The 8582-nt window shown below is 40.1% G+C and overlaps 1 pseudogene; it reads left to right on the top strand.

The window, feature by feature from the left end:
* Positions 1-5025: 5025 nt before the first annotated feature.
* LOC124973798 (small conductance calcium-activated potassium channel protein 2-like) lies at positions 5026-7430 on the top strand (annotated as a pseudogene).
* Positions 7431-8582: the final 1152 nt, after the last annotated feature.

The raw sequence follows: 8582 nt of genomic DNA, 5'->3' as shown, positions 1-8582 counted from the left end.
TTAAAATAGACTCTATCACATCTTTTGTCTGCAAATCTGGCATTTACAAGAAAGAGGAAGCGCCAAACCACTTTGAACTCTCTGCCCAACTCCTGTGAAATCCTATTGACATTCTTTGTAAAATCTTGTTGACTAGGAGTGAAACTTATATGATAGGGGGTCCTTTCAGGTAGAAAGGATGAGATATTTTCCAGGTAGTTGCCATCATCATGCCACAATGAAGAATAAGCTGTCAAACCAGGGCACTGCTGAGATTTCAGTATCAGAAAATTGACTTGATTTTACTATTGTAGGCTTTGGTTCTCCTGTACCTTGAGCTTGACCTTGAGACCCTGAGAAGCTTCTACTGCTACTGTGCAGCACTGAAGCACCTGCTTCTCAGCCCTGATCAGAACAACTTGCTCTGTGGTGCCTGCTTCAAAGACTGTGGCCTGGGCAACTGAGTTTGGGTCATGATCACAGACCTAGGTCCCAGCTATAAAATGGACTAAAGAACTGTATTACAAGGTCCACACAAAATGGACTCAACATCTTGGACATGGAAAGAAGAGAGAAATATGGACAGTCTATCAATGTGTGAAAGACAGTCATGAAAACAACAGCAGGCTATGGGCTGCCATAGTCTTGGTTAGTCTACAACCCAATTCTATACTGAGTACCTCAATGGTCTTGAATTCAGGCACTTAGTTCTCAACATCAACCCAGGTGCCTGACTTCCAAAGGCATTATCACATTGACGAAACAGACTTAAGTTTCTGGCACACATTAATGTTTGATAGATGGTGCAAGGATAGGTATTCAGGTTTTAATTTTCTCTTATCTGTCTTTGATCATCTTAGGATTCTCTTTTAAATCTGAAATCCATTGAATGGACAGAGCCAAAGAAACTAAGTAAACAAGGATGGGGCCAGACTTCTCTTTCAGCCTTAATGTGATATCATATCTGTGGACATGCACATTGAAACATTACATTCTTCTCTTGCACCAAACACGATCACAAAGCTTTTTACTATTGATATTCAATATCCTGACTTCATCTCCTATTGCTCTTCTTATGTAATCACTTCCTAATCAAATTTGCCAGGCAAATTTGTAGTAGATTGTGGTTAAACAATGTGTCTGACATTATTAGTTATGTGACCTTGACTAAATCTTCATCTTGAATTTTGACAGCAAAATTGTTGGGAAATGCCCTTAAGGTTTACATGGGATAATACATATTAAAATATCTGGTCCTCATTAGATGTTCAATCAAAATTCATTACATTTGTCAGTTTTCATGAAAAGATCTGGTCCAGTGTCTAGCATAGAGCAGATGCTTAAAACATGCATTTACTATTTTCTGTATTTTAAACTAAAATTGAAAAAATATATATAGTATAAAATTTTTTTATATATAAATATATATATATATGGTAGGAAATTATGTTCATATCACTCAAAGTGTAGGTGAAAATGAGAAACAATGACTTTGAAAAAGATGTGTCATAAATCTGGTAAATTTGGTATAGAATATGATCCCATGAATTTGAATACAGAAATTTGAAATTTGAATTTGAATTTGAATACTGCCATAATGTAAAGAGTATATACATATATATGCATAAACTTTTCTTTAACAGGGCAGAAATAATTCCAATTTAGTAATTTTGGATTATTGAACACTGAAGTAGATTTTTTATACATTTTATTTTATTTTTACAACAACTTAAAATTCAGGGGAAAATATAGCTTTCCCATAGACTTTTCTCTCCCTCACCTGTACATCCTCCCCCACTCTCAATATCCTTCCCCAGAAAAGTGTGCTAATTATAATCAATGAACCTATATTGACACATAATTATCACTCGGGTCCCATAGTTCACAATACATCTCACTCCTGATGCACATTATATCAGTTTGGACAGATGTATGACATTACCTAGGATTATAGATCATGCAAAATCATCACATTGCCCTAATAATTTTCTGTGTTCGCCCCACCCAAACTATCCTTTATTGATTCACTTTTTTACTATAATGTTTCTTTTTCATAAACTTTGAATGATATGGAAATTGAAAAAGCAGAAAATTAAAGAACCCTAAATTCTTTCATGCTCCCATTTCTCAGATGCTTTCTATGGGATTAAGGAGTATGAGACCATCCTGGGGTTATACTCACAGGCAGATCATACTTTTCAAGATTTGACCAAGCACCCCACCATCCACTATAATCTCATGAATGGGAGAATTCCTGACTTCTCCATCCTCATTTCCCTCCCCCACTGTTCTCTACTTTGTCCTCTCCTGCCTCTGGCCCTGGCAGTGAAAAGGGAAGAACAGCCATCACAAAATCCCCCACAACTTCTCTCCCTGCTGGTACAAATACCCCAATTCCCAGAAATGCCACATGGCAAGAGTAAGATTATCTCATCCCAACTGGGGAAGAGTGAATTCCATCCTATTTTAACATTGTTCCAAAAACTCTGTCTCTCTGTTGTGAGGAGGGGTGTAATTTATAAGGAGAGGGTTCCAATGACACAGACTTCAGAGAACACTAGCTACATCAGGAGAAAGCACTTCCCCAGAAGAAAGGTCAGAAACAACATTTAAAAATTCACCACTGAGGTAGCATACTATGTAACCAAAAGATTTACACACTACATAGTTCTATGGAAAATAAAAGTGGATTATTGTTAGGAGTAGAAGAAACTGACTCTGAGGAGCAGAACAAAGGAAGTCCCCAAACCAAGAAGAGGGAGACAAAACTAAGAACTTAACAGGAGTTTGATTTTTCTAGTGCCCATAGCTACTCCCATGGTCAAAGAGCCCAACTCCTAAAGGCCTATTCAAATCAGGTTTATCACCCTGTATAATATGTCTAGTTCCAAACAAGAAAGTTACAGTCATGACAAAAGGCCAGAAAAAAATTCAGTCCAAAGGGACAAACCAGTTTTCAGCATTAAACTCCAGATGGCAGAAACGTTAAAACTATCAGATAAGAAATTTAATTGTGAGTAATATATTAAATATCTCACACAAGATCAGATGGTGAATGTATGTAGAGAGATGGGAACTCAAAGGATTCAAAAGGAAATGTTAGATTAAGAATACAGTAACATAATGAGGAATGACTTTGTTGGGTTGGATCATCAGTCATCCAAACAGTGACAGGAACAAATAACTGAAGTCAAAAACTGATCAACAAAATTACCCAAACTAAAACACAAGGAAAACTTACAACATAACACCTAAGCATGGTTGTTAAATATTTTAAGAGGTAGTTAAAAATTAAAACACAAGTTGTTGAAATATTAGGAGGAAATGAATGGATCAAAAACATATTTGAAAAAAATCATGAAAAATCTTCCCAAATTGATGACATATACCAAACCACAGATCCAAAAATCTTACTAAGCAAGATAAATACCAACACACACAGACACACATACACACACACACACACACACACACACAATTAAATTAGACAATTATTCAAATTGTAGAAAAGATAATTGGCTGCCTATTTCATGTATTTCTTGATTTTGTTATATTCCATGCATTTATTTGTCTACTCTTATGCCAATACAAAATGATTATGGTTATTAGATCATTAAAATTAATCTCAAAATCAGGTTGCATATTCCCTCCAACCTTGTTTTTCTTTTGCAAGATAGCTTTGACTATTCTACATCTTATAATTTTTCTTTACACATTCTAGAATCAACTTTCAAAATTCTTCAAAACTGTCTGATAGAGTTGTGCTTGTATGTGCATTCAACCTATAGGTAGAATTAGTTAGAACAGGTATCATAACAATATAGTATTGTACAATCCATGAATATTGTATGCACATTTCTCTGTGCCTTAATTTCTCACTAAAATATTTCATTTTTATCATTACAGGGGATAGCAACATGCTTCAAGTTTTTTCCAATTTAGTTTGTGTCTGCAATGCAGAAGAGCTAAAGTAATAATATAATAACTTTTGTTACTCTTTTACTTTTTAAAAATGTTATAATCTCTTTTATTTCTATTACAGTTACAAGTCAATAATTTTGCATACCTGTATATTCACTTATTTTAGATTACATCATATTGCTCCATATAAATTTGTCACAATGTATTTCATAATCTGAAGGACCAGTTGTAGGCTTAAGGAGAGGAACTAAAAGAAAAGTTATTGTGGCTTTAGTGTAAGCATGATAGCACATGGCCACTCTTGTCTATACTCTGTAAAGGATTTGTGGAGAGACAGTGATTTTGTGATTTTACAGTTGGAGATAATCTATATGAGCTGTGTAAAGAGCAAGTGATTCAGTTTCTGAAATGCCTGAGCCCACATTCCAATGCTAACACTTACTCACTTGCTGATTCTAAGAAAATGTCTTATTGAGCATCAGTTTCATTATTCACATTGTTTCTCCTAGGAGTGTAATGCAATAATGAATTCATTGACCTGTGCTCCCAAAAGACATGAATAAGATACAAAAGTAAAAGACTATTGTTGTTTTAGTTAGTTGTGTTTTTATTCTAAGGTTTGTTAAATGATTGCAACTTGCTAAGGATCTATAATTTATCATTTCATACATGGGAAACAACATTTTACTTTCTACATAAGATCTTTTCAGTGTTTTCATGTTTAAGAGAAGCAAAGATCCTAAATGTCCCTAAGAACTATTCACAGAGGAGACACTAGGAATGCTGAAGGCAGGTCTGGTTACATAAATTGCAGGCCCCTGTGTAAAATGAAAATATAAGCCCTTTTGTTCAGTATGCAGGTAATGAGTGCATTAAAATACAAAATTTTTTCCTTTCTTCACAGTCTTACTTAGGATGTGTGTAAAATTCTTAGCAAGAATTTTACCATTCAACTCGTATAATGTCAGTAAATCAATGTAAATCATTTAACTCGTCTAGAAACATTGAAATTAAAAAAATTTCTATTTTGAAACCCACAATTCATATGCATTTTATTCACACCAGAACTGTAGACATACTGCATATAACAATGTTAATCAACTGTTTATATGTCACTTCTGATACATGCACATTCTAACACTTTCCACCTTTAGGCAGCTGATGAGTAAGAAAGGATTAGAACAGAAACCTGAGTTCTAGCGCGGCTTCTTCCCAGAGCAGCCGCCACCGCCGCCGCGCTCCTCACACCTGCATTGCCAGCAGCAGCAACAGAGCCAGGACAAGCCGTGCCCGCCCTTCGCGCCCCTCCCGCACCCGCACCACCACCCTCACCTCGCGCACCAGCAGCCCGGCAGCGGCGGCAGCAGCCCATGTCTCCGGTGCAACAGCTGCGTCTCCTCCGGTGCCCCGGGGGCGGGGGCGGGGGATAACCTGTCCCTGTTGCTCCGCACCTCCTCGCCCAGCGGCGCCTTCCAGACCCGCACCTCCTCGCCGCTGTCAGGCTCTTCGTGCTGCTACGGCTGCTCGTCGCGCCGGGGCAGCCAGCTTAATGTGAGCGAGCTGACGCCGTCCAGCCATGCCAGTGCGCTCCGGCAGCAGTACGCGCAGCAGCCCGCGTCCGCCTCCCAGTACCACCAGTGCCACAGCCTGCAGCCCGCCGCCAGCCCTACGGGCAGCCTCGGTAGCCTGGGCTCTGGACCCCCGATCGCGCACCACCACCACCATCCGCACCTGGCGCACCACCAGCACCACCAGCCCCAGGCGCGCGGCAAGAGCAACCGCTTCACCGAAATAGCCATGAGCAGCTGCAGGTACAAAGGGGGCGTCATGCGGCCGCTCAGCAACTTGAGCGCGTCCCGCCGGAACCTGCACGAGATGGACTCGGAGGCGGAGCCCCTGCAGCCCCCTGCGTCCGTCCGAGGAGGTGGCGGTGCGTCCTCCCGGTCTGCCGCCGCTGCTGCCGCTGCCTAGTCCTCAGCCCCAGAGATTGTGGTGTCTAAGGCGGAGCACAACAACTCCAACAACCTGGCGCTCTACAGAGCCGGCGGCGGAGGCAGCACTGGAGAAGGAGGCGGCTGCAGCAGTGGGCATGGCAGCAATAGTGACACCAAGTCCAGCAAAAAGAAGAACCAGAACATTGACTACAAGCTGGGCCACCGGCGCGCCCTGTTCGAGAAGCGCAAGCGGCTCAGCTACTACGCGCTTATCTTCGGCATGTTCGGCATCGTGGTCATGGTTATCAGACCGAGCTGTCGTGGGGCGCCTATGACAAGGCGTCGCAGTATTCCTTAGCTCTGAAATGCCTTATCAGTTTCTCCACGATCATCCTGCTCGGTCTGATCATCGTGTACCATGCCAGGGAAATACAGTTATTCATGGTGGACAATGGAGCAGATGACTGGAGAATAGCCATGACTTATGAGCGTATTTTCTTCATCTGCTTGGAAATACTGGTGTGTGCTATTCATCCCATACCTGGGAATTATGCGCTCACATGGACAGCCTGACTTGCCTTCTCCTATGCCCCACCCACAACCACTGCTGATGTGGATATTATTTTATCTATACCAATGTTCTTAAGACTCTATCTGATTGCCAGAGTCATGCTTTTACATAGCAAAATTTTCACTGATGCCTCCTTTAGAAGCATTGGGGCACTTAATAAGATAAACTTCAATACACGTTTTGTTATGAAGACTTTAATGACTATTTGCCCAGGAACTGTGCTCTTGGTTTTTAGTATCTCATTATGGATAATTGCTGCATGGACTGTCCGAGCTTGTGAAAGGTACCATGAACAACAGGATGTTACTAGCAACTTCCTTGGAGCAATGTGGTTGATATCAATAACTTTTCTCTCCATTGGTTATGGTGACATGGTACCCAACACATACTGTGGAAAAGGAGTCTGTTTGCTTACTGGAATTATGGGTGCGGGTTGTACAGCCCTGGTGGTAGCTGTGGTGACAAGAAAGCTAGAACTTACCAAAGCAGAAAAGCACGTGCACAATTTCATGATGGATACTCAGCTGTGAAAAGAGTGAAAAATGCAGCTGCCAATGTACTCAGGGAAACATGGCTAATTTACAAAAATACAAAGCTAGTAAAAAAGATAGATCATGCAAAAGTAAGAAAACATCAACGAAAATTCTTGCAAGCTATTCATCATTTAAGAAGTGTAAAAATGGAGCAGAGGAAGCTGAATTACCAAGCAAATACCTTGGTGGATCTGGCAAAAACCCAGAATATCATGTATGACATGATTTCTGACTTAAATGAAAGGAGTGAGGACTTCCAGAAGAGGATCGTTACCCTGCAAACCAAATTAGAGACTTTGATTGGCAGCATCCACACCCTCCCTGGGCTCCTCAGCCAGACCATCAGACAGCAGCAGAGAGACTTCATTGAGGATCAGATGGAGAACTACGACAAGCACGTTGCCTACAATGCTAAGCGGTCTTGGTCCTTGGCGCTCCAGGAGGTGGAGGTCCTCCTCTACAGCGCCACCAACTTCATCAGAGAGTATCTAGGAGAGAATAAGTTAACCACAAAATAAGACTTTTTGCCATCATATGGTCAATATTTTAGCTTTTATTGTAAAGCCCCTATGGTTCTAATCAGCGTTATCCGGGTTCTGTTGTCAGAATCCTGGGAACCTGAACACTAAGTTTTAGGCCAAAATGAGTGAAAACTCTTTTTTTCTTTCAGATGCATAGGGAATGCACCTATTATTGCTATATAGATTGTTCCTCCTGTAATTTCACTAACTTTTTATTCATGCACTTCAAACAAACTTTACTACTACATTATATGATATATAATAAAAAAGTTAATTTCTGCAAAAAAAAAAAAAAAAAAGAACAGAAACCTTGGGGGCCCTATCCTTCCCTTCCTTTCTGTTACCATATTTAGTGTAAAATGATCAACTAATTTATGAAAGTAACACACAAGAAAGGATATGATTAGGGCCTTTGGTTGTTCAAGCTTCTGTAGAATTTGATTTCTTGCTTTCTTCATCTGGTAGAAATTTTGATTTCTTTGAAGAGCGGAGCCAATAGAGTTTGCTTTCACTTAGTCATAGATGCATGACTTTTTACTCATCTTGACTTCTTCCACCACCACTCAGCATGAGTCTGCTAAAACTCTGTGCTCCTGGGACATGACAAACATTACATACAAATGGAACAGTCAGAACTGACGGCAGTCATGCACACTGCACTTGTACTCATTTCTGCTGCTTCTGGTATGTTCCACTTACAAACATCACTTACAAAACACACATTTAAAGATAAAATTACAGGCAGGCATTGCTTCACACAGTTTTGATGTTCTCGTCTTTCAATTACCACCAATTAATTACATTAGCCCCACAAAACCAGTTCAAATTTCAGTTCCTGTGGCATATTATCTGTGATTGCATAAAATATAGCTTTTGCTATTGGCATTCAGTCCCCAAATCGCTGTGTGCATAACAATTTTCTGATGATCTTTGACCAATTATGTTACACGCTTCTGACAGTGACTGTTCTCTGTACAATTGATATTGGTTTTATTCAGATAACAAAGTGCAGTACTGTGTAGGAGCTTGGTCTCTGGTGATACACTCACAAGATGTTTGCCAAAAATGACTCAAAGGAAGAGGAAATGGGCCAAAAAAAAAAAAAAAAAGTAAATGCATCAAG

The sequence above is a fragment of the Sciurus carolinensis genome, unplaced genomic scaffold (genome assembly GCF_902686445.1).
Source record: "Sciurus carolinensis unplaced genomic scaffold, mSciCar1.2, whole genome shotgun sequence".
NCBI lineage: Eukaryota > Metazoa > Chordata > Mammalia > Rodentia > Sciuridae > Sciurus > Sciurus carolinensis.
The sequence above is the reverse complement of the archived record's forward strand: the minus strand, read 5'-3'. Positions and strand labels throughout refer to the sequence as shown.